This window comes from Notechis scutatus, chromosome 1 (assembly GCF_049901735.1).
Source record: "Notechis scutatus isolate UNSWTSFEM ecotype Mainland chromosome 1, rNotScu1.2, whole genome shotgun sequence".
Classification (NCBI taxonomy): Eukaryota; Metazoa; Chordata; class Lepidosauria; order Squamata; family Elapidae; genus Notechis; species Notechis scutatus.
This window is the reverse complement of record NC_142009.1, coordinates 64,054,170-64,081,214: the sequence shown is the minus strand read 5'-3', so window position 1 is coordinate 64,081,214 and position 27,045 is coordinate 64,054,170. Positions and strand designations below refer to the sequence as shown.

Sequence of the window (27,045 nt, the reverse complement as noted above, 5' to 3'; positions counted from 1 at the left end):
ACTGAAGCCACTGGGTGATAGGCTGGGTAATGAAGCCCTGGCAGGACTAGTCCAGGACACCTCTGCCTGCCAATAAGCCACACTGGAGGCACATTGAAATCACTGGGTGTCAGATCAGGTAAAGAGCCCTGGTGGGACCATGCTCCCCACCCTGCCTGCCAGTAAGACACACTGGAGGCACAGATGCACCTGAGGGATCCATCCCCAGGACTCCTAAGTGCAGCCCAGTTCCAACCACAGTAGTACAGGCATTAGCTAGCACCACAGGGACCTTCTCAAAATGGCTAAACTGGGAAGACTCAACGAGTTTGACATTACACAACCAGAACTGTGGAGCTCCCAAGTAGACAACTATCTCTGGGCTAACCAGATCACGGACGATGGCCTGAAGGTGGCAAACCTGTTATGTGTCTGTGGACAAGCCACTTTGATATCGCTGAAAACTTGTATTACCAGCAAGCATAGAGACAGTGGCCTGCACAGACCTCAAGAAAAAATTAAAGGAACATTTTGAGCCTAGATTCTTGGTCATCACCCGACGCCATGCATTCGAGCAACAAGAACAGAGATCTGGGGAATCTGCAGCAGAGTTTGTGACAACCCTTCGCCAAGCTCCGCACCAATAAGAGTTCCCTGATCTGGAAGACTGTCTCAGAGACAGGCTTGTTTGCAGCCTGTATAATAGTGAATTACAGCAGCGCCTATTCGCCATGGAGAAACTGACTTTCCAAGACACGTTGATGGAAGTCATAGTGGATGAGGCTGCCAGAGGGGCCATGAAGACTCTCCGGCCACCAAAAACACCCACCAGCCCTCCAGTAATCCACCAAGAGACTGCAGAAGGCTTGGGGGAGGTCAGTGAGAGAGATAACATTGACCGTTTGCAGAGAGAGTTACCCAGACAGCCATGCTCCACAGAGCAAGCAACTCCCTCACAGAGCTGTGCAAGCTGTGGGGGACAACATGAAAGAGCAAAGTGCAGATTCCACACAGCTGTATGCCATGCCTGTGGAAAGCAAGGGCACGTTGCCAGAGTTTACAGAGGTCGTCAGTGGGAAACAAAACCTGTGACACAGCAGCACAAGTAAAAAAGGTCCCCAGGACAGAACAGAATTGAATAATGCTTGGGAAGGCATAGCATCCAATGCACAGGGGCCCAATGCCCCATCAAAGAAAAGATAAAACTCCAACTAAAACTTCAAGGGGTCCCATGCTCCATGGAGCTTGATACTGAAGTGTTGTCCATTATTGTCTATTACTGGTTGCGCGTCTTTTGTAAAAAAGCATTTTTCAAAAGTGGCGCCAGCGCTTTTTCGGGTGAAGCCTTCCTGAAAATCACCAGCGCTGCTGTGGCAGGAGGCCGGCGCCCGCTGCGCGGACCGGGCTCAAGGGTTGGGGGGGGTCCTGCATTATATCATCCACAACTTTCAACCACATTTGCAAAGGTAGCTGATGGCAAGTCCTGCTCAAATCATCGAGTTTAGTGCTAACAAACTTCCAGAGTCATTGTGTTCCTGTAAGGGGAGAAGCTAACATTAGGATATGATTTAGAGAGTTTGAGGGTCCTCTCAGCATAGTAGTCATGGGATGGGTGATAAATAGAAGAAAAAGGAAAAAGGAAAGTTTGGAAGGTGCAAAAACAGAAAAAGAAAAACATAGAAAAGAAAAAAGCAACAAAGATCATAATAAAAATGTGGCTTCCAACTTTAATCACATATAATATGCTAAATTTTCTTCTTAAAGCTACAAATAACAAGACTCGTCTTCTCATAGCCTAACTTTTATCTATACTCAAAAAAGAAACCATCTTTTCATTCATAGTTTAGCAAAAAGTCCATTAACAGTTATCAGAAATTTCAAACAAATAGTTTATCCACGATCAAACAATCCAACTTTATATTCCTTCTTTTTGATTCTCACAGTCTTGATCTTTAAATCATTACTATGGCATTGCAGGATTTGATCTTTCATCATTCTCAGGTATCTAAAAAAAGTCTTCAAAGCTTTCACCACTGTACTTTGTAAATCCCATAAAAAGGTATTGGCCAGGAATTCCTGTCTTCAATGTCTAGATTCTTTTCTTGATTAGTTTTTTGTACTCCTATTTGGGTAATCTCCTTTTGTTGTCTTCCATGCCTTCAAACTTCTATGTCAGATAAAAGTTTTTTCTCATTATCTTCAAAAAGTTTATCCATTGAAATCTGCATCCTGCCTGAAATCCTTTCTGATTATTAATATGTCATTCCATTTTTCAAAGGACTCTTTAAGGCAAGAAAAAGTTATACCCAGTTTAGCATTTTTAATTCTTATCTGCTTGGTCTTTTAGTTCCCCCTAGTGTCCATTTGTGTGGCTCAGTTCCTAAAGTGGATTTAGTTCTGTTCCAGTCATTTTTCATGATTATATTATTTAATTATATAGTTGTTTTTTAACCTTACATCAAAAATACAGCAATATTTCAAATCTGTTTGGTCTCTCAATCTGTTTAAAACTTTCTTAGATCAAACTTTTTTTTTTTTTTTTGGCTATTGCATTTATTTTAAATGCTTATGAATCTACGTAAAATTTTCTTACATCTGGAGATCAGATAAAACTTATCAGGAATCAAATTAAGCTTGCCATTATGAAGATCTCCAGACATTCATAAAGTGATTAACTTGAACATTTCCAAAAATTGATTAGAAAGTGAGTTCTGGTAGTTTAGTGTTCTTATGAGATATCTTTTCCCTTTATAGTATTTAAATCTGTAGGAGACTGTAAAAGATAAATACTAATGATTTGCAGATCTAGTCTACACAAATATTAATTCACATGAATTATTCTGTTACATCGATTTTGACTTTTTCATAATGAAAAAGTCACATTTATTGTAAATAATTTACCCTAATTTCTATGCATTTGTCCATATTTTTTCTATGTAACCATCCCTCCCTACTTTGTATACAACTTTCCCAAATTACGTTGCTGTGATGATTCCCCCAGATGCTTCCTGAGATATCTCTCCAGATGTCAGTTCAGAGAATGGTGAACCAGTCCGAAGCACATCAGGAGGGGAGTTGGTCAATAGCTCTGAAGCAGGGGTTGTGAGTCCATGAGGGGAAGTGGTTGATGGGAGAGAAACTGGATGTGCAGCCAGCTGAGAATGATTTTGGCTGCAGCACAATGCAGCAGGACAGCTCTGAGATTTCAGGTAGGGAAAGCACACAACTGCAGCTGGTCAGTGATGAGGAAAACGAACTGCCTTCTGCCCCTGATCCCAACAACTTCAGGATTGTTTTGAGAATACAAATTGGGACATATTTTACCACCCTGACCTAGAGGAGCACACTGCAACTGTTCTGTGCTATATCAAACATTGCACAGATACTATCACTGTGAATAAACGTATTAGGATCTATCCCAATCAGAAACCCTGGATGACCAAGGAAGTCCAACGCCTCTTGTGTGACAGGACCAAGGTCTTTAGGTCTGGTGATGGGGCAAGATACAGTGTTGCCAGAGCTAATCTGAAGAAAGGTATTTGGAAGGCCAAGATTGATTATAAGAGGAAGATTGAGGATCATTTTTATAGCAATAACAGGAGGCAGGTGTGGCAAGAGATTCAACAAATTACCAACCATCAACCAACCAATGTCATCCCTGCTGAAGGGGATGCTTCATTGACAGAGGAACTGAATCATTTCTTTGCTCACTTTATTAGAGACAGATAAAATACAACCACCAGCCAATTATAGCCCCCACCTCATTGTGGAGGAACAGGAGGTGAGGAGCATTCTGAGGGCTGTGGACTCTAGAAAGGCTGCCAGTCCTGATGGTATCTCTGGCCGAGTGCTTAAAGACTGTGCTGATCAGTTGGTTGGAGTCTTTTACTAGGATCTTCAATCGGTCTTTATCCCAGTGTACTATTCCATCTTGTTTGAAGGCTTCCACCATTGTTCCGCTGCCAAAGAAGTTCCCTATCAATAACCTCAATGATTACAGACCAGTGGCACTCACTCCTATCATCATGAAGCACTTTGAAAAATTGGTCTGCCGGCACATCATTTCTGGTCTTCCCCACACATTTGATAAACATCAGTTTGCATACAGAAGAAATAGATCTACAGAGGATGCTATAGCCATCACTCTTCATACTGCTCTGACTCATCTAGAACAGCGGGAGGGCTATGTGAGGATGCTTTTTGTAGATTTTAGTTCTGCATTTAACACAATTCTTCCACATAGACTAGTTTATAAACTTCTGTACCTTGGACTTTCTTATTCAATCTGCCTTTGGATTATGGATTTCCTGTCTGGCCACTCACAGAGGGTCAGATTAGGTAATCATATCTCTTCAGCCCTTATTCTTAACACTGGTATACCACAGGGTTGCGTGTTGAGTCCCTTACTCTATACTCTTTATGTGCATGACTGCATTCCCATTCACGGTAGTAATACTATTACTAAATTTGCAGATGATACAACAGTGGTGGGACTCATCTCCAGGGGGGATGAGTCTGCCTACTGAGATGAGGTGGACCAGTTGCTTTCATGGTGTGGAGACAATAACTTGGTCCTCAACACCAATAAGACCAAGGAACTTATAGTGGACTATAGAAGGAACAGTTCAGACATTCAGACCTTGCTTATCAAGGGAGACCGAGTGGAGCAAGTGGCCAGTTTTAAGTTTCTGAGTGTTACCATAGAAGAGGACCTGACCTGGGGTGCTCACATTACAGCACTGGTCAAAAGGGCCCAGCAGAGATTATACTACCTGAGACTTCTCAGAAAACAACAACTGAATGAAAAACTGCTGGTGACCTTCTACCATTGCACCATAGAGAGTATCTTAACTTACTGCACCTCTGTATGGTTTGCCAATTGCACAATGGCAGATAGGAAAGCACTCCAGATAGTTAACGTCATTGCCCAGAAGATCATTGGTTGGCCTCTCCCCTCTTTGGAAGAGCTTTATAGTTCCCGCTGCCTTACTAAAGTTGAAAATATTCTCAAAGATCCATCTCATCCTGGGCACCCTTTTTTTGAACTGTTACCATCTGGCAGATGGTACAGAATATTAAAAATAAGCACAAATAGGATGAAAAACAGCTTCTATCCCAGGGCAGGACCTCTTGAATTCTACTGTATAATACAGTGTTGTGGGTTTTCAGTTCAATGTGTGGAGTGTGAAGGATGTGTGTTCGTGTTTATTTTCATGGTCATGATGTGCACTAAAGATGGTGTTTGATTTCGTTGTACGAGGTGCAATGACAAGTAAACTAACTAACTAATGTACGCAGAGAAAAGGCAGGAACGGTGAACCACTGACTACTCATGAGGAGGCAGTCTCATCCCTCTTGGTGGGATGCATCAGAAGCTGCTATTTAGGATAGCAGACAGATGGAGATGATGCTGAGAACAATGTGTTTATTTTCTAGCTGTGTTTTTCCTGATCATTGTGATTCCTGCCTTGCTTTAGATTTGACATCATGCCTTGACTTTGGATCATGTCTTGTGAATTCTGGACTTTTCTTGTCTCATGAACTTTATTGTAGTGTGGATTTAATTTTGCCTGATGGGTTTGACTTGTTTGGGAAACTTTCAAGTGCCTTTTGGACTCATTGGCCATTGCTCTGTGGATTTGCAGTGGTCTACTTTTGGCTGGACTTTTGGCGGGACAGTTCTGGCTTTTTGGTGAAGGGAACTGCTGGGGAATATTAATAAAACCACTAATCCACTGTATGTGTGTGTGAGTGAGCAGGCAGCACAGTGGCAAATATTAGAATAGAGATTTGATAGTCATCTCTTATGGATTCTTTAATAATTGGGGGGGAGGTTCTCAGAATTTGGTTCTCACCTCCATTCTGTTTAATATCAATATGAAATTGCTTAGTGAGGTCATGATACCAGTTATATATCTCTACTTGAACAAAACAGTAGGTTCCTGACCCAATACTTGGAAATTGTGAGAGTTTAGATTAGGGGTGTGAAACTCAAGGCCTGTGGCCAGATCTGGCCCATGGGGTGCTTAGATATGGTGCACGGGGCTGGCCTGGAAACAGCAAAGCACCAGCCCACAATGCCTCTGCTAGCGAAAGTTCTCCCTCGGGCTCTATTTTCGCAGGCCAAGGGCTATCAAAACAAACTAAAAACAAAACAAAAGGAGAAATGTTTTCCCTTTTTCATTTGAGAATGCAAGAAGGGACAGGAAGGGAGAAAGGGAAAGAGGAAAGACAGTGGGATACTACCTTAGTAGCTACCAGTTCAGTGGATGATTGCACGTGAGCACGTATGTGCGCGCCGCCCCTAATGCGCACACCCCTAACAAGCCAATCAGCTGAGAGGATGAAGAAACAAAAAGCTAGGAGCTTGTGCTTTTTGGTCTTTTATCCTCTCAGCTGATAGCTTGTTTTCCTCCTCCCAGCTGATCGGAGGCTTTTTTAAAAATTATTGGTTCGGTCGAACCGGTAGCATACCACCAGTGAGGAAAGAAAAAGAAAGATAGGAAGAGAACAAGGAAGGAAAATAAGGAAAGAGGGGAAGGAAGAAGAAAGGAGGATGAAGAGGGAAGGAAAAGGAAGAAAAGGAAGGAAGGAAGGAAGGAAGGAAGGAAGGAAGGAAGGAAGGAAGGAAGGAAGGAAGGAAGGAAGGAAGGAAATAAGGAGATTATAGTGAAAGTGAGGGAGGGTCTCAGGGAAGTCCTGCCTTAGCACTTGGCCACCACAGGTGCCCCCAACATGAGTCCCGTGTCATGCCCATCATGGCCATGCTTTCTGGCCATGCCCACCATTCCCATCCCAGCCACATAACTCCGGCCTTCCGAGGTCAAACATAACCCTGATGTGGCCCTCAATGAAATTGAGTTTGACACCCCTGATTTAGATAGAACAAAGGAGCTGAGATTGAATACCAACAAAATAGAACTATTGAATTATTGTTTGTGTAGAAAGTGTATGGTTCCAGATGATCTTCATCTTTAGCTCTGGATGGGTGGCACTGTAACTTAAAAAGAAGTACATAATCTAGGGATCCTCTTAGACTTGCAGTTCCAAGGGCTGTCAAACAGACTTACCAGGATCTAGATCTAAGATGCAGATGTAATTCTTCTACCCTAAAGCCTTGACAAAAGTAGAATCGTGTCAATCTAACTTTATTATAACTTAGTTCAGACACCTAATTCCTAAAGAACATATTTTTATATATTTCATTAAAATAAAATCCTTTTTCATTGTTGCTCTAGTATTGGTTTGTTCTAGCACCACTCCAAAATTACTTGGATGTAATTGTGCTGTCCAGACAGTTTAGAGTTAATGGGATTTGGGATAGTTACTTAGGAATTGTGAGCTGTCCCCTTAAGGGAATGCATCATGGTAGTTAAAGTTATCCTGGGAAATGTAGTCCATGTCATGTGACCACATCTGTAATCCTGATTGGTCACTATATTGACCCTTGTTGGGTTGGGGGAGGCTCACTCACTCTTGCCTGAAACCACGATACCATGCAGCTGCTTCAATCATCATGGGGTTGAGACCTTTTTATCTTTCCACACTACAAGACAAATATGCAAAGGATTGGACATTAAGAAGAACTTTGTCACAAATGTGAGTTATAAGGATACCTGATGAACCAATAAAAATACTTTGTTATGGATGTTTTGTGGAGTTACTCTGTCTGCTTTATACCATCCAGAGAATAATAAACAGAACAGTAGAACAGTAGATAAAATTAGTCTTGATTCCTGGAAGAAGTAGAAAAAAGCAGCTGGAGTCACAGTAAAATGACATTGTTTGATTTTGAGACTCCCTAAAATAAAAATTTTGAATCTCTGTGATAAAGACAAAGATATGTTGAAGCCAGGAGTGAATGTGGAATCCTATGCTCTGTGCCTCAGTTTGAATTGCCGGGAGGGGCAAGAAACCCCCACTTCCCCTTTTACGCAAGAGACTTTCAAATATCCCATGCTCTGGCTCTCAAAGGCAATCAAACTTTGTCTTCATCGTTTCTTTTTTTTCTCTTCCTTTACTGATGCTGGATTCCTTTGTCTGTACTTCAAACTTCTCATGTGGCCAGGAAAGGGCAAAGCCCCCCGCCCCTCTCTTCAACAAGAAAAGCTTCTCTATCTCATGTTACACCCTGCTAACTAAAAGGTGCTCATCACAGGGGGAGGGGCCAAGCATTTCATTTGTCTCTGAATTCCAACTCCTTTTCAAATGCAGATAAAATGCAATCTCCCTTTGTGGGCTAAAAGCTAGAAAATAAATGCATTTACAGCAGCTGAAGAGAGTTTGGCATCCTGTTTTCTCCTTCCTTCTGAGAAAAAGCCTGCATTTTCATGGGCCATTCCATCCAACAGTTGTTACCGGATGCCAGTAATAAAAGTACCTCGTCATCATAGAAATGGCCTGCCACGAGGTAGCCCCCTTTATCTCAAACGCTCTTCACAAATACAGTTGTTCCTCCTTCCCAATACACAAGACAATCTGAGAGACCGTTTCCCTTTGGCTTTAAAAAAAAAACCTACAGTGACTTCCTTTCTCCTCCTAAGCAAAGGAATATGAGCCTCTTTCTCTGTCTGTGCAACGTAAACTTTAAAAGGCCCTTTGGATGCTGGGCAAGGAATTCCCCCCCTCTTTTTCTTTTCAACAAGGAAGTGAGACTTAGGCAAAGCAGCCCATAGCTACATCTGGGGCTCAAGGAGAAATTTCCCAGAGTTTTCCAATACGTGTTTGCAAATTCTTATATGATTTTTTTTACACAGTTTCACAAAAATTATATAAAGTTTCTCAAATTTAACCAGAATGTTTATCCAATGATAATCCTTTTTTGCAATTATTGTGGAAACTTTAAACAACTTAATTCAAGGTTCCAGGATTAACTGCAACCTAACATGGGCATAGCAACAGCATCTTCCAGACCCTCTACTGCCACCTTGTGGAGCAAGCAACACTAACAGGCATATTTCTGCATTTAGCCTCCAAGTCTTCAGACTTTGCTACGTAACCTCTAGTGCCCCCTTGTGTAGCAAGCACACAACACACCCTAGAAGCAGCCATACGGTGTCCTATGCTAGCACCGCCAAGACTCTGCAGTGCCACTTACGTGTTCAAGTACTAAATTCAGCAGAAATCCTACCTTTTGCTACCTGTGCATACAAAAAAAAAGGAAATTGCACGGAAAACCAATAAATTTTCCAAAATTCACCTTTTGCCAATTTGAAACATGGCAAATGCTTCAGCCATGAAGATGTCTCTGATGTACCAGGGAACTCCAACTCTCCACCCACCCTTGACGTAAACGTGCAGCCTGGTTCCCAACAACCATTTTTAGATGTCCAACCTTCTGGAGAAGCTGTGATACCTCAGAAAGGCTATGACCTCAGACAGCATAGGAAGCTTAGCTTACCCACGGTGGCACGCTTCAGAGAGCATTGGGAAAGGCAGTATCACCATCATGCAGACGCATGGACAGAGCTGTTCAAGATCTGCGACACCCCCAAAAGTAAGTTGTCCCTCGAGAGCCTCTTCCTGATGCAGAAGGAATTAGAGGAGCACCTTGCATGGTGGAGAGACAGTGAAAATAAGCTTAAATACATACAATTGAACCTGGAAGACCCAGAGTGTGGTCGCTAGATTCCTCCTGTGACCAGCCTACTTTCACCAAGACGTTGTACACCAGACCGGTCACCAACTTTGTGTTGCTGCGGAGAAAGGCCGAACTTGAAGGTTGAACCTCAAGCTTTGCATGCCTTGCTTAATTTGATGCTTTATTAATGTTTACTTTCTCATAGTTATATAGTTAACTGTTTATCTTAGTAATATAGTTATCGGCTATTCAGTTAGTATTACTGTTTACTGCTTATCTTAGTTTATTGTTAATTTTTTTTCTCTTCTCTTAATAGTGGAATTTACAATTCCAGGTGGGGAGTGTGCTGTCCAGACAGTTTAGAGTTAATGGGATTTGGGATAGTTACTTAGGAATTGTGAGCTGTCCCCTTAAGGGAATGCATCATGGTAAATGTACTTAAAGGTATCCTGGGAAATGTAGTCCATGTCACTTGACCACATCTGTAATCCTGATTGGTCACTATATTGACCCTTGTTGGGTTGGGGGAGGCTCACTCACTCTTGCCAGAAATCACGATACCATGCAGCTGCTTCAATCATGGGGTTGAGACCTTTTTATCTTTCTACACTACAAGATAGATATGCAAAGGATTGGACATTAAGAAGAACTTTGTCACAAATGTGAGTTATAAGGATACCTGATGAACCAATAAAAAGACTTTGTTAAGGATGTTTTGTGGAGTTACTCTGTCTACTTTATATCATCCAGAGAATAATAAGCAGAACAGTAATCATCCTGTTATAAAGGATGTTTATAGTTATAACAGTCTGTTTATGATTTCAACAAACTATTATAACAGTCATCTTGTTATAAAGAAGACATTTATTTAAGAACTTAGTCCTCAGAAAGAGAAATGCCCTGTTCTGCTTATCCAGATGCCAGGTAAAGAGGAATGTCCTGTTCTGCTTATCCAGATGCCAGATATCTCCTCACTCAAGAATAGCTGTTGCAGGTTAACCATTTGCTCCAGCTACTTTGGGGAACAGCTACATATAGCTCTTAGCTGAGAAAGATGGAGAACCTCAGGTGAGATCTGCCTTGTATCCTGTGACCAAATTTTTCCATAAACAATATCCCATTGTCTGTTAAATTAGCTCAATTTTAAACATAAGTGTTGAGGTATTCCCCGTTAGGAGAATGAGTGCATCCAGGGAAACGCAGTGAGAGTGGTGAGGAATAACACACAACAAGCATACAGATACACTGAATAGTAAAATGTGAGTTTTACTTCCAGTAAACAGGTAAACAAAGTCCAACAAACAGTCCAAATCATACACAGTTAAAGCAGTTAGTATCCAAAACAATCAGTCCAGGGATAATCCAAAAACAAAGTCAAGTATCATAAACAGAGTTCAGTAAACGGACTTTGCTAACAGTTGCAAGACTCAGCAATCCAAGTAGAACGACGATCAGGCAATACGGCAAAACAGGAAATGCAAGAAGAAAGAAACCAGGTTTCTGGCTCCATCTTATGGCCATTGGAGGAACCTCAGCCAATCACACTTACAGCATTCTCTTAAAGATACAGTATTAAATGAGTATCCTGGTTTATATATTTCCAACCCAACTGTTAGGTGACTATCATTCCTAACAATAAGTATCTTAATATTTTTTATTCTGAATTTGCAACTATTTCATGTCTTCCCCTAACAATAATTACAGAAGATTGGTGTGTGCCAACTATCCTGACACTTCACATTTTGCCCAAACTTCATGGCCTTTAAGCTGTAGCCAGGAGAGTGCTTTTCCTTCAAAAAAGGGGAAAAAACAGACCCAAGAAACTACAGACTAATCAGCCTAACATCAATACCCGGGAAGATACTGGAAAAGATAATAAAAAAACAGATCTGCCAACATCTAGAAACAAGTAAAGTAAAGATCCCACCAACAGCCCTTTTACTCATCAGTTCTTTTATTTGCTTTACTGTTAACATTTTTAACTTTGATGCCCAATGTTTTAATCTTTGGATGTTTAAATTGTTTTATATCATTATTTATAACATTGTAAGCCACCCAGAGTGTCTTGAAAGGGAGAAGGGTGGCATATAAATTTAATAATAAAATAAAAATAAAGAATAAATGATGGAATTCAACGGTATGACAGAAAGGAACTGTATAACTTTTTTAGGAAAAGTGAGTAAGCAATGTCTCTGTCAGAGTGCAGTATAACTTGCAAGAAATAAAAACCAATACTTACACGGAAAATTTACAGCTGAATAAAGTTCAGAGTTTACTTAGAAATCAATAGCCATTCCATATTTAGCTACTCAGTGGCACTCTATAAAGGGCAAGGGCTAATATCATTGACTACATTGATACAGCTGCTGTGATGTCATGGCAATGGTTCTGGGCCAGACAGCATATACATAGATGCCATGTAAAATTCTGATTCCTGAAAAGAATGCATACTACATTCATTCATTCATTCATTCATTCATTCATTCATTCATTCATTCATTCATTCATTCAAAGTTTGTTTTGTTAGAAGAATGGCAAATTGTTCTCAGAACCTGTCACTGGAAATAGTGAGAAGGCACTTCCTGTTTTCCTGGAATGTGTGCAAGTTATACCAAAGTAAGGTTTAAGCACACACATTAACAGCACTGATTAAAATAATGGCAAAGTGAGGAAGGAGGAAGAGATAAAGAACAAAGAATAACAGTGAAAGCCCTATTCTGTTTAAATAAGTTGTCTAATATTTTTTTGAACCAATCTTGAGTGACTCTGTTATACATTTGAAATGTGTATGTTCAACAAATTATACCATGTAGGTTGTAAATGCTGTATGTGTAATATATTATGTATATGTCCTGCATAGTTGCAAAACCACAGCATGGAAAACCCAACCTCAGCTCTCTAAACATGCTGAATGGAAAGGAGGGGGGAAAAACTGAAGAGAGGGAAATCCTCTCTAACTTTGTTATGGAAATAAGATCCAGCTTGACATTTTAATTGTGATTCTTCCTCCTTGTGATTTGGCACACATTCATAGCACCCAAGATGTTGTTTAGTAGATTCAGCTGCCTCCCATGCTCTGCCTGTAAAATCCAGTGACTGAACAAGATAGGAGAGTGTGAGAGTCAATGTGATTTGTGTACGCAGAAACATAAATATGTCTCAGGAGTTTAGTCTGATAAATTTGGAGAGTTTATACTTGCAACATTTGTTGTGCCCTTGTTTACACACAGGGATCGAAAAACATGACACACCCTCTTTGTGGATGGAGACCTTCGTTGTAACAGAATTACTTCTAATGAGTATGCTTCAAACCATGTGGATGATGTTTAGCCACAAATTAATGTAAACAGAAAAAAAGGGATTTCAGATGTTCAAAGAAAGCTTTAATCAAATATATTCTTTGCAAATAGCAACCAGGAGCACATGTAGGGCTCCAGTGCCTTATGGTCAGAAAACACATTGGCAAATGGATGTGCAAAGTAAAGCAAAGCAAAGGATTTAATGTGCTCAAATGTAGTTCTATATAACCCTGAACATATGGTAGTGATGGATGGGGCACTCACTGACTTTAGAGGCCTGGAGGGAATTTACTGGATATCTCAGAGGGTTGTGCAAAATTTTGGTTTTAATTCAGAACATGGTATGAGGCAAATGTACTTTTTTGCACCTCCTTAAAGTAACTGCATCTTTCCCCTCACAGCTGCTCTGAAGAGTTGAGTTCATCCCCATTCACCAGAAAGCATCTTCAGAAGTTGAAGCTGAAATGCTGCACAACCATGATATCTCATTTATACTGCCTCACTGAGATAGAATGCCTTTTAAGGCTTCAGTTTAATTGACTTAGGAAACTGCTTCTGCCTTTGTTGCATCATTGTTAAGAGGACCAGCTTTTTTACAATGAGAAGGAGGACACATATAAATTGAAGAAAAAAACCAAAGCCACTTGCGAGCGGCACACTCTCTCAAAACAATTCTCCTGTGTGGAGCACATGCGTCTCATAATCGTGTCTTGCCGTACTGTATTGAACCTTGATGAATCGTCATGTCAAATACAAATACATCACATCACACACAACGGATCGGATCGGCATCGATCAAATACGGAGATTTACAGATTAGTCTTCAAATATCAAAAAGGAGGACATGTAGGAGGACAGAACTTACAAAAGGAGGACTGTCCTCCCTAAAGGAGGATGGTTGGTCACCTTATCATTATTTTAAAAATTAATGGTTTCTACCTTCCCATAATAATGTGCGCAAGGATGCATTAAAAAGCCTCCTTAAAACCCCGTAAGAGCCTGTTTCCAAATATTTCACCTGCAGTTATATACAAGGTACAAGACAAATATATATTTTTTCAAGTTCCCTTTCATATTTTAGACAATTATCTGGCTCTCCAGCCTTTACCTGAAAACCTCCAGTGATAGAGTACTCATGACTCCTAAAGGCTGTTTTTAATAGCTCTCTCAGTTAGGACATTCTCCCCAATTTCAAGTTTAGAACACCCTCTGTGAGGTTTCTACCACTCTTGAGAGCTATAACAATCCTTCCAGTACTGGAAGACTGCTATCAGGTCTTCCCTTAATCTTCCCTTCTTTAGGATAAACATACTCAATTTATTTAAATGTTCTTCATAAGCCTTCAGACTCTTCACCTTCTTTGTTGCTCTTCTATACACTCCAGTTTGTTAGTATCTGTCTTCTATTGCAATGTATTGCAATCCAATGTATAATTGGATGCAGTATTCCAGATGGTAGTCTGACCAGTGCAGCATAGAGCTTTTTTGGCAGATGTAGCACCCTGGTGGTTCACATTTATTCTGTGATATTCCAGAATACCCAGATCCTTCTTACAAATACTGCTGAGTACCCAAACCCTCCAGAACAAAAAAATTCAGCTTCTTCATAACACTCCTATCACCGACTTTGGACAGAAACCATTATCAAGGGAACAATTGCAACCAGACTCAGTGTTTCTTACAGCCAAAGACCTCTGCAGCTTGCAGCAGTTATTTAACTTATGAATTCTTCCCACTGATTGGCTGTTTCCCTAGTTCTGCATGAAATCTTGCTGCCACCAAACAGTTGATTAACAGCATCCCCATCTCTGCTTAAAATCTCTTTGTGCAACAACAGTTGTTGTTATTAGTTTTGCCACTCCACCATTGATCCTTGGCCTGCCTGCTCCATTGCATTGTCCCATCTGGCCATCAAGACCTTCTTGCTTGCTCACTGATTGAGCTACAGCAAACTAATCAGGTCACCATGAAGGGGGCCTCAATATAATCACTTCTAAAAAAAAGTTCATAGACTTCTTCCCTGTCAGTCAGTAGTGCCTGCAGCACCATCCAGTGACACCTTATATCTGTGATGGCAAACCTATGGCACACGTGCCACAGGTGGCATGCAGAGCCATTTGTACAGGCACGCAAGCCCCAGACAAACGTACCTCACGGTGCATGCGTGCACCTCCCAGCTGATTTTCAGGCCTTTTTCGGCCTCCCAGAGGCTTGAGGGAAGGCCGAAAACCAGGCTGGAGGCCGAAAACCAGGCCCGTTTTGTCACTTCCTGTATTTCCGGAAAGGCCCAAATATTGTCTGGGAGGCACATGCATGCACAGTGCAGGTAAGGGGGCAGCGGGAGGAGAGATTGTGAGCTCATGTACAGAGGGGGGTCCCCGCACTCATTGCCTTCTGGGTACACAGGAGCCCAAAAAGGTTAGCCACCACTGCCCTATATATTTCTCCCACCAATATAACTTCACAACCTTCAATAATATAATGACAATACAAACTATAGTGATCCACCATCAACATACAATATCCCCTGGTGCTAAAAGGAAGGAAAAAGGAAAAGTAAAAAAGGAAAGGAAAGTGGAAAGAGGAGAGGAGAGAAGACTTGTTAAGCAAAGAAATAATTATTTTTGAGTAAAATATATTACCATCCCCAAAATCACTGGAAAATACCTTTGAAATTGCTTAGAAATCCTGAAAATTTCTTCCTTTCCTTTCTTATTTCCATAATTGGAATGGTGCCAGAGACCAAGTGAATGAATTGTCTTCTAACTTCTCCAGCAGCAAATTTGGCCTCCTGTATACCTATTAAATGTGTTCATTGAAAGATCCATTGTCTTATCTTGTTTGTTGAACAGTTTCTAATTAGCTCAGTATATCACAAAGGAATGCCTATACTGGTTTCTCATGCTGTATGCAGAATAAATTTATTTTCTTACTTCCATATTAAACCTGTCAACTAGAACTACTTAGCCACAATTCAGTAGCCAAATTCCTAACCTTTCTTGAATGAATTTGTTATTGAAAATCGGTTTGGTTGGTATGTGAAGCTGTATTTTTCTTGTTATGACAGATATCCAAAAGTATCTTGGCATTTATTTACAATAGAAATGTTTATTTTAAAGGCAGCCCAAGATATTTTGCTTTCAAAGGTAGAATAAGAAGTAGTGTTTTCTCCAAACAAGAATATAATAGCAACCAAGGCTGGCCAAGTTATTTTGGCATGTGAGATGGAAAAGTCTCATGAATGCCTTTTCCTGGTATGCAAACATACTATAGCCATTCATTAAACACCTTGCTGCCTTTTCAAATTAGCTGCTCCTGTAGTCTGCCATGCCCACTAAAAACTAGCACTGGTTGAGCCTATAGTAAGCTCTTAAAGCTGACAATTCATGTTGTCACGTCCATTGGACCCCCAATTCCCTTGGTCTTTCATCAATGAGACATTATCACATCTCTCCAGTCTTCTCCCTCCCTTTCATCTGTCTGCCCATTAAAATTAGCATTGCTATATTTAGCTACCTTCAATGCACATGGCCATTCTCATAGGTTCTGAATCAGGATAGGGTGGGCTGAAGTTTTTCACCTGCAATGCAGAGAGAGTTTTTTTTTTTTTCTTTGACACCAGAGCCTTGGAAATCTCAACTAAACCAGAAGACAAGAGCTGGTGAAATGTTCTTAAAATAGTTCCGGTGACCAGCTCCCATCTTAGCTTACTGAAGGCCCTTGGTCCAATGAGCAAGCAGTATCTCTGCAAAGCAGCACAACTGGTGAATGAAGTCATCCTAGCTTTCTGACAATATTGATGAGCAATCAGAAGAGCCTAATTTAAGTAGAGGAAGCCTAAGGAGCTACTACCTCTGGACTGAGTCTTTCTTTTTACTGCTGAAGAGTCAAGTACTGTGGCCATGCAAGTCCAGCTGAAGGGCTGCTTTAAAAATCTTCTATATTTATTTATTTATTTATTTATTTATTTATTTATTTATTTATTTATTTTATTTATTTATTTATTTGATTTGCCAATTGTTTACAAGATAATAAGTAAAAGTGTATACATAGTTGTGAATACATGAAATAGGTACATATAAGAAAAATAAAAGAAGAATAAGAGAAACAATAGGACAGGGACGGTAGGCACGTTGGTGCGCTTATGCACGCCCCCTACAGACCTCTTAGGAAAGGGGTGAGGTCAATAGTAGACAGTTTAAGGTTAAAGTTTTTGGGGTTTGGGGAAGAAACTACAGAGTCGGGTAGAGTATTCCAGACATTGACCACTCTATTGCTGAAGTCGTATTTCCTGCAATCAAGTTTGGTCAGACAATTTTATTTCCAGATAACATATACAGCCATGACATTCTGTGGCATCTCAAGAAACCAAAATGAATAGCAAGAAATAGAGAACGTATAAGGTGGAGCATATCATACTGGTGATCATCTCTAATCAATGTTCCCATGCTATCTCCTTTTGCCCTGATTCAACTTTTGCTTTCAGCTCTGGTGAAAAATTGGATGGATGGATGGATGGATGGATGGATGGACGGACAAGCAGACTACAAGTAGGTTAGACAGACAGGCATCCTCATCAACATGAGCCTTGAAAATATTATTTGTTACCTACATAGATGTTCGCTTTGGCATGCGCTGGACGATTTTAAGTGTTCTGGCTGGACCTGAGTTTTTTTCTAGGTTGAAATCTATCTTGTTTCTTCTAAATGCCTATACAACTCCTGAATGAAGTGAGACAACAGAGGCAAGGAGGAGAAATGAATGCAAGAGTAAATAGGGAAAAAAGAAGGAACAGGAATAAGATTGCACTTGCATAAATATGAAAACAAAGGAAAAATACATAATAAAAACCAGTCCTTCTGAAATAGTATTGAATGTGAGTGTAAACCATTGTAAATTTTCCCCTTGAATTCTTCACTTTCCACTGAACAAGCAAGTTGATATGTTGTGCAAGCATTGAAAAAGAGCTTGAAAATTATTTGAACAAGTGCTCCAGGTTCACCCAATTGTCAGTGTCCCTCATGGCTGTTCATTAAAGCCCACACAACTTTTTTCAGAGTTCCATGCTATCAGGAAAAAAAAAGGTTGCCACTTTAACAGTCATATTAAAGAGGCAATGCCTTAACAATTTCATTCATTAAACTAGTACCTTTTTCTTTCCAGATCCCACATGGAAACCTAAAAAGAGACATGTGTGCTTATACAGGGCACAGAAGAGTACTTCCAAATTATTATTTTCAAATTGCCTTAATCAATCTGTCTCAGAAAAGATGCAGCACTGAATAGTAACTGTACCCAGTCATGTTATAAGAACAACTTCATTAATTTCAACTAACCCATTTGGCATGTCTAGTCCTCCAAGAAAAAGTTAGAGTTAAAACATGGTTCAAAAAGCAGGCTTTCTGTTAGAAAATCCTAGGCTTTTAACACAGAACTCAACCTTCAAAACATTAATTGGAGGTAGTGGCAAAGTCATACCGATGGCTGCTGGTTGCCCAATGGCAAAGAGTTAATGAGATTATGAAATCTTACCAGTGTTTTCTAATGTAAGGGTCCATTGGATACTAGCACCTCTAGAAAAAGATGGGGAACAATACTGATTTTTTAAAATTTTGTTAACATGATTATGTAACACGAGAACTATCAGTAAGGAGATTTGACTGAGTTAATGCTTGGCTGGATGAAGCATAACATGGTCCTTGTTTAAGGACCACTTGTTCAGTTGCTGTTTAACCCTACAGCAGTGCTGAATGAGTGGTACTTTGACTGGTGCTTGTACTTACGATGTTACTTTTCCTCTGCACTCTAAAATAAAAACCCACATACTTTATTATTTCTGTAGAGGCTGATTGAAGTGTTGGGCTTATATAGATATTGCTGTCATTCATTAAAACTTTATCTGAAGAACTGAGCAGATAAGTTATTTAACATTTGTAGCAATAATTAATATTCTGCATAGGATAAATATGAACAAAAAAATGTGACTGCATTGCCACAATACCGAGGTCCTTATCTGGCCATCAGGACATAATATTTTGTCTACCATTTGTTTCCTAGATTGAGTAATGAAACATTTGCAAGAAAACAAGCAAGCTCAGAGAGCACCAAAGACCTCTCATGTCAGACCTGAGCTACAGATATTCTCCTTTGTTAGTACATAATATTTTAAATGCTTTTTCCAGTGAAGATATTAATACCTATATTGAGAAAAGTAACTTGAGCAGTGTCCCTGAGAAACATCCAGAGAAAGATTCCATGGCTTCCATGGGAAATATGCCCATTTGTTCTTACAGTTAGAGTAGGTCTGGAGGAGAGGCCGTGCTACTTTTCTTAGTGCCTAGGTGACCCTTATACACAGCTGTTTTCCATCTTTCTTATGTCTGCCTTTTAAAACATGAAAGCTGTTATCATGAAAGAAGGGAGGAAGGGAGCATCATCTCACAGAAGGAATTTGCTCAGTGAAGAATAGAGGTTATTCCACTGGGGTTCTACTCTGCGCTATCAATCAGGCTAAGAAATGTGGAGGCACTGGGCAGTGAAGGTTCTCATAGCTGTCTTGACTCAGCAGTTGTATAAAATAAACTGCACACATGCTATTATGAAGAGTTGTGGGGGAAGAAGAGAACAACTACTCATAATTCTTTAGGCTAGCTATCTGCAACCTGGAGCCCTCCATATGTGTTATGGAGTTATAGTCTCGAAACATATGGGAAGGAGGCAGGTTTCAGAAGGCTGTGGTTGGGAGATTTGCCACATTGAAGCCTCTGTACAATTTATTTTTCACGATATTCAAGAGTCTATGACCCTAATGTGCTTCTAGGCAAAGGGGTGGATACATACAATAAAATATGCATTCTATCCAGAAACTTTCATCAGAAGACAACATGCATGAATTTCCCTTTTCCTGCAGCCTCTTCCCCTCCAAAGCAGAGGAGGGAGGCAGGCAGGGGAAGCTATAAGGGAAAGAAAATGTTCTAACTGGAGGTTTTTTCACATGACTCCAGTTTTTGAAACTGTACCAGAAAAATTTCAAAATCAATAGTCAAATGTTGCAGGGTCAGTGAATGAGAAAGGAATATTCTGTTTTGCAAAAAAAAAAAAAAAAAAGCCTGATTCCATAGCAAGACTTGCAAATTGTAGTTGTAGATAGTCAAGTTGAGATTTTAATGTCAGACATAAAAATTATGAACATCAGAATATAGATTCTGAGATTCAAAATTTATAAACCCCCAGTCATCCATGCAATCATTGACCAACCCTCTGGATGTCATAAACTAAGTTAACCATAAGCAATGGACTCTGACTTCCAAATGCCAGTGTAGGGCCAATAGTTTGTCAATGGCATCCACAAAGTAGAGTAAGAAGAAATGATAATAAACAGTAAAGCATAGAAAAAAAGGAAAAGAAAATCTCAACAGTGTTTCAGTAAATCTCAAGACTTATTGCATTGGGACCATTTTCACTATATTTTTAAAAATATGAAAGAGGACTTGTAGCATGTTAACAATACCACCCTTTTGCTGCCTGCTTTTAAACTATTTCATTCCTGAAATATTGCTTCTTGCATTTCAGTTTGATATAAATTTAATCTTCTAATTTGATACTGTTTTAGCCCTGTATCGTAAAAGTGATTATCAGAAAAGGCTATCTTATTGCTATTTGCATTCCTGGGTGTTATGATATGTACAGAATAACCCTTGAGTAACAAGGATATGCTCATAGAAACGTTTATGAGAGTAGTTATGAATAATTATTCAGCCACACACAGATACACTAAATTGAGTTAAAGTTTACTTTAAGAAATAGCACAGTCCAATAAACAGTCCAGGTCATATACGTTTAACAGTCCAAAGAATATCCAATTACAAAATCTTCTTACCGGTTGCCTTTGTCATTTACAGTAAACAAGGATATCAAAGTATAAGCACAGCATAAATACAACAGAGAACCTTAGATAGCAACAGAATGTCAGAGAGAGAGAATGTCAGAGAGAGCAAGCTATGATCTCTAGCTGCCTCATATGGTAATTTGCAATATAATCAACCAATCGGAATATAGTATAAATCAATACAGTGATTTTGTCTTAAAGCTACAAACATACACTGTTGGTTTATATGCCAACCCAACTAATTGGTGGACAGATTCCTAACACTGGGGTTTATTTTTTAAAAGTTTGGCAACTCTTATATTGTTTAACAGTGTCTGGAGTTTAATTTACTTAAAGAGATAGGATATAAATAATAAATTATTAGAAAATTCCCAGAAATATTAGCTAAATAAATTAGGACTGGTAAAACTGTCCTTTTGCCAATGACTCAGTACAAGACACCTCAATCCAGAATTGCCTCATCTCCATTTATTTTCTATATATGTTCCCATCCTGAAATTGGGCACTGAGGCAGATCAGAGGTGGCTTTCCAAATAGTTATTTCTTCCACCCATGAACATATACCAAAAATCATCATAGATTTAAACAACCTTATGAAGATTCATTGGAAATTACATAATGAATGAGCCAGAGATTATCATAATCACGGGTCTATTTAACAAGTCACATGGTGCATTGGAGGAAAAAAAATGTGTCCATCCATGGTAACTGATGCAAAGATATTGCCATATCCGCTTCAGTGCTGCAGATCAAGATGTGGTCTACCATCACCCTCTACGCAGGCGGCTGAGACGATGCGTCCACAAAGAGCTGGTTTTATTTATTAGACAGATTAGAAGGCATTAATTGGTTGCTCTCGTAGTTTCTGCTCAGAAAGGTACAGTAATCACAGGGGCATTTTTGGCATTGCTGACATAGTTTTCCAGCCCTCCTGCTGAGAAACAGGGACCCTTGCATACTTCAAAAGGGCTTAAAGGCTTGGGTTGTGCCACCACAGTAGCAGTGCTGGTGTAGGACTAGAGTGTGGGGAATTTGCAGTAGAGGATTAAATACCAGGGCTATTGTGGAATTTTAAACACTGGTTTTTCCGACTGACCACAGGCCCAGAGCTTGCTTGCGGCATGTTTGAACCTCTAAAGTGCTTGCAGTCCTGTAATCTTTGATTTCATAACATTTCTTTTCTCCCCCTCCCTCAAATATATTTTGGTTTGGCTGTTCCACAGTCACAGATTAGCAAAAGCGACACATGAATTGGTTAAACCTGGCCTAGCTTAAGGGAGAAGAAACTAAAGATTTCAATCATGCCATTTCTGTGTGGTGGCCTTGCATGCCTTCCTTGTACTTTCTTATATGCTGGGGCTGCAAATATCCATCAGTTCGTAAGAATCCTGCCCAAGGTGGGCTCTGCCAGTCTGTTCTCATAAAGATTTTGAATAGGTTCATGTATAGACCTGGGGGGTTCTGGCTTCACATACTCATGTGTTCAGTGTCTACTAGAAATCATTGAGTGCATTGGTTGTGTAACCCAGATAGAAAGCATCCAAGGCGCAATAACTCAATGGCTTCATGACATTGGAGAAGGTCTTTGTTCCAGCAGTTCAAGTCCTAACATCATGTGGCAAGGTGCCTCAGCTTGCCTCAGCTTCTGCCTACCTAGCTATTGCCTCAGCTTCTGCCTACCTAGCTATTCAAAAGCATGCTTTATGTGAGTAGATAAATAGTACCACTTCAGTGGGAAGACAAGCCAGCACTTCATGCGGACAGTCAGAGCCCTGCCAGTGCTGGGCCCTCCTGGATGAAATTCCCATTTGCAAGGCAGTTTTGGTGAAGGGAAAGAGCCCTGGATGATGCTACAGGATGCCATTCTTCTTTCTTTCTGGTGCAGAGCTAGCTCACTACCTGTGGTGGACCTTGAAAAGTATGTGAGCATGAACTGAGCATGGGCTAAAAGCCTTAAGAAGCCAAATAACTGCTCCGAGTTAGCATTGTAGTCTCCTGGCTAATGTAACATTACCATATACTAAATAAATAAATAAATAACAAAGCATCCAATTTGAGGAGTTACCAGTATTTTCTGCTGTTACATCTGAGCAGGAAAAAAGAAGCTGGTCTAAGGACAGCAGAATATTTTAGTGAAAAACAAAGAAGCAGATCTTTTGATTATTGAATAACAGAATTGGAAAGGACCTTGGAGGTCTTCTAGTGGGATCTTATTTTATCAATAATTGGCATCTTATTCTCTGGCTTTTACAGTGTTTCAAATATAAATTTATTTTACTATTCTACCAGAAATCTGTTATATTAAATGAGCATCATGTGAAAAAAAAGAAAGAAAGACATTACTTGCCAACTAAGACTGCCTGGCATTCTTTTTCTTTTACAGAGAGGTAATTCTATCGCAATTTGTGTTTAACTGCAGTCCTGTCATATGATATGCATCATTCTGAAGAAGGCATCTGGTTTGGCTTGGTGGAAATCACAAGCGTCTTGGGGTTTGGAACTACTGAGCATAGTCACACACAGTCACAAAATCTGACTGCCTACAATGTGGTCAGGTTACCTGATGCCACTGAAATAATTCCATTATCACCAGCTGCAGTTAGAGATAAAATGCTCTCAGTTGTCAAAAGGAGTAGAGGAATGGGAAGGCCTTATGACTACCCAAAATAATCATGACTACATCTATCTTATCTTTTTCACTTACAAGAGTTATAGATTTTCTTCCAGGCCAAAAGTTTACAATGATAGCAATCTAGATCTCATGAACCAAGCCTGGTAGCAAATAACATATTCTCAAAGAGGTTTGGAGCCTTATCAAGATTATCGTAGAGGTAGAGCTAATATAAGATACAGGATCATGAATAGCATATTCTAAAAAAGAGAAGGATCCCATTTCATTGGGAGAAAATGGAAGGGGTGATCTTCACATATTAAGAAAGAAGATTTAGACTGAATTCCAAAGAAAAAGCTAAATACTTTCTTCTCAAACATAAACAGACTGTGGACCAGGCACAAGAAGCAAGAACAACAGAGAATACACTTGATCCAGACCAAAATCAAAACCAATTACAGATAGTCCTCAATTTATGACCACAACTGAGCCCAAATTGTCTGTTGCTAAGCGAGATAGTTGTGTTGAGTGAGTTTTGTCCTATATTACGACTTTTCTTGCCACAGTTGTTAAGTGAATCACTGCAATTAACTTAGTAACACAGTTTTAAGGTGAACATTGACTTTGCTTGTCAGAAAGGTGCAAAAAGTGATCACATGAACCTGGAACACTGCAACCATCACACACACATGCTGGCAAGTGTCTGAATTTGATCATGCAACCATACGGATGCTCTAATGATTGTAAGTGTGAAAAATGGTCATAAATCACTTTTTCCAGTGCCGTTGTATCATTGAGTGGTCACTAAACAAAAGGTTATAAGTTGAGGACTACCAGTAGTAGACTCTGAAAAACAAGAAGAGATGGAAGGGGTAGCTGCATAAGATTTGGAGTTGATCTCAGCTCCTGAAGATTTCATGGTCATGTCTGTACAGTTTTCCAGCAACTCACTTTCACTTCAGTCTGACTCTGAGTGGCCTAGATAAGCTGTAAATTGCAAGGAGTCATAGAAATACATGTCTCTCCTAAAATATTAACTTCTGTAACTCCCCCAAAATAAATTTAAGGTAGCACTTGATCTAGGATGAAGTTGAGAATTGGGTCTAAAGTACTCAGTTTAAAAATAAGATGTATTAAGACATTCTTGATGGCAGGGCCTTTCATCTGAGTGTTGTTTCAGACAGCAGAGTGACAGAAACAAGATTCCAGAGTAGAAGGATGGATGAAAGCAAAGTGGGAAATGCTGATTGAACATTTAAGCATGAAACTTTTCCTAGACAATTGTTTTCCATATTTGTATAGGGAAAAGTCAAGTCTAAGCTGGGCAAGCAATCAGAAAAGACATTTAAATGGCACTGATGCTATTTCTTTGCTAGGATTTGCTAAATATAATCTGAAGTGGCACTGCCCTTGTCCTTTTTATTTTAAAGACCTCTGCAGAAAGAAAACATCCATGCCTGCCCATTGAACCTAGAGGGAGGAAAAGGCTTTCCTTAACCATGGGTTCAAATGTGCCTATTTCTAAGTCTTTCATAACATAATCGCATATAACCAAATTTTAGTATCTAAAGCAGTTCTCAAATTTAGGAGAGCCTCATCTTTAGTTCGACAGCCGTCTCAAAAGAGAAAAGCCCATATGAAATTTACTATTGCCCCTGTGATATGCATGTCATAGAAACCACAGCCCATGTTCTTCTATATTGGCAGTTCTACAGGGACATTCCCCAATTGATTATCCCTCTTTTATTGAAATTTCCGAGGCACTCTGATTAACATTTATTTGCAGCTAAATAATCAAGATAAATGTATTGCTCTAATTTTGTCTACAAATGGTTGCTAATAGTTCTTGTTGTTAGGGAATAGTTTTGCGTTACTCTTTTTATTGATTGAATTTTTTATTAGTCAATGACTGAAATAAAGTTTCTGTGTCTCTGTTTCTAGAGATTCAAAACTATATTTCTTGCATGTACCTGTGCATTCCTGTGATTGTATATTTCTCTTTTCCTTCTTTAGCTCAAAAGTATAAGTGTAAAAGGCACCATTTTATATTGCCTTCATTATGTTTACTCAAATATATAGACAATTTCCTTGGAATTTTTCTTCTATTTGTTTTTCTTTCTTTTCCCAACACATCATTTTAACAGTGACAGATGTGCAATCTAAATACAAAGCAGATATTTTAAATTGTATTTGTATGCTACTGAAGTTTGTCGTGGATTCTGTAGTCTCATGACAGTGTAGGACAGGGGTGGGCAAACTTTTTGGCTCGGGGGCCGCATTGACTTTTAAAATTTGACAGACGGGCCGGGTCAGCACAAGATTTTTTGGGAATCGCCCCCACCCTTCCCCCTCTTCTCCTCCTTCCCCTCCCCTCGGAGGCCCCCTGAGTCAGGAGTTGCTACCGCCGGCGCGCTCCGCGGCTCCAGTCCCGCGTTGCCTTGGGAAGGGAAAGGCAAAAAGGAAGAGCCGTGGCGGTGCTTTGCAACGGGAGCAGCAGCACCAGAGGCTCAGGCTGAGCGGCTCCTGGTTTTGCCTTTTCCTTCCCAACGCAACGCGGGACTGGAACCGCGCGAGCTGCGCCAGCGATAGCAACTCCTGACAGCCCCAGCCGGACACCTGAGCGGAGCCCGGCGAAACTGCCTGTTGCTGCTGCCGAAGCACCACCGGTCGCCTCCTCCAAGCAGCCCGCCCGCCCGCCGGCTTCCCCTCTGCCACGCGGCTCGGGACCAGGCGCGAGCGCCCGCGAAGTTAAAGGAAGCCGAAAGTTGCTGGGAAGTTGCTCGGTGCTGGGAGCAGGCTTTAAAGTGCCGCCCAAGCAAAGTTTAAGCAGCCCGCCCGCCGGGCGAACCCTTCCCACTCCTCGGCGGGAAGACGCTCCAGCCTGCAAACTTTGCCTTTGCAAAGCCCTGAAACCCGGAAACCCGAGCAACTTCCCAGCAACTTCGGCTTCCTTTAACTCGCGGCGCCGTGCCTGGCGGAGGGGAAGCCCGGAGCCTCCTCCAAGCAGCCTGCCTGCCCGCCCGCCGGCTTCCTTCCGCCGCGCGGCTCGGGCCAGGCGCGAGCGCCCGCAAGTTAAAAGGAAGCCGAAAGTTGCTGGGAAGTTGCTCGGGTGCTGGGAGCAGGCTTTTAAAGTGCCGCCCGAGCAAAGTTTAAGCCTGGAAGCCCCGAAATCCGAGCAACTTCCCAGCAACTTTCGGCTTCCTTTAACTCGCGGGCGCTCGTGACTCGCCCCGAGCCGCACGGCAGCCCGCTCCAAGCAGCCCGCCCGCCCGCCGGGCGGAACCCTTCCCGCTCCTCGGTGGGAAGACGCTCCAGCCTGCAAACTTTGCCTTTGCAAAGCCCTGAAGCCCGGAAAACCGAGCAACTTCCCAGCAACTTTCGGCTCGTTTTAACTCGCGGGTGCTCGCGCCGCCCCGAGCCGCACGGTGGAGGGGAAGCCCGAGCGCCGCCGGTCGCTCTTCTCCAAGCAGCCCGCCTGCCCGCCTGGCTTCCCTCTGCTGCGCGGCTCAGGGCCAGGCACGAGCGCCCGCGAGTTAAAACGGGCGAAAGTTGCTGGGAAGTTGCTCGGGTGCTGGGAGCAGGCTTTAAAGTGCCGCCCAAGCAGGACCGCCGAGCCGGGAAACGGGCACCAAGGCAGGGCAAGGCTCCACCAGCAGCGGCCTAGCTTTAGCTGGCTCCAAGCAGCCCGC

The 27,045-nt window shown here is 41.0% G+C and overlaps 2 long non-coding RNA genes across 4 annotated transcripts in view; one reads left to right on the top strand and one right to left on the bottom strand.

Moving 5' to 3' along the window:
- The window catches only part of LOC148132827 (uncharacterized), a 182,252-nt gene that overhangs the window by 33,151 nt on the left and 122,056 nt on the right, over positions 1-27,045 (top strand). The window lies entirely within an intron of this gene.
- The window catches only part of LOC148132826 (uncharacterized), a 226,187-nt gene continuing 216,694 nt past the window's right edge, over positions 17,553-27,045 (bottom strand). For both annotated transcript variants that reach the window (XR_015749673.1, XR_015749675.1), the window contains exon 4: positions 17,553-17,567. This is a non-coding gene — a long non-coding RNA (uncharacterized LOC148132826). The remainder of the gene's footprint in view (positions 17,568-27,045) is intronic.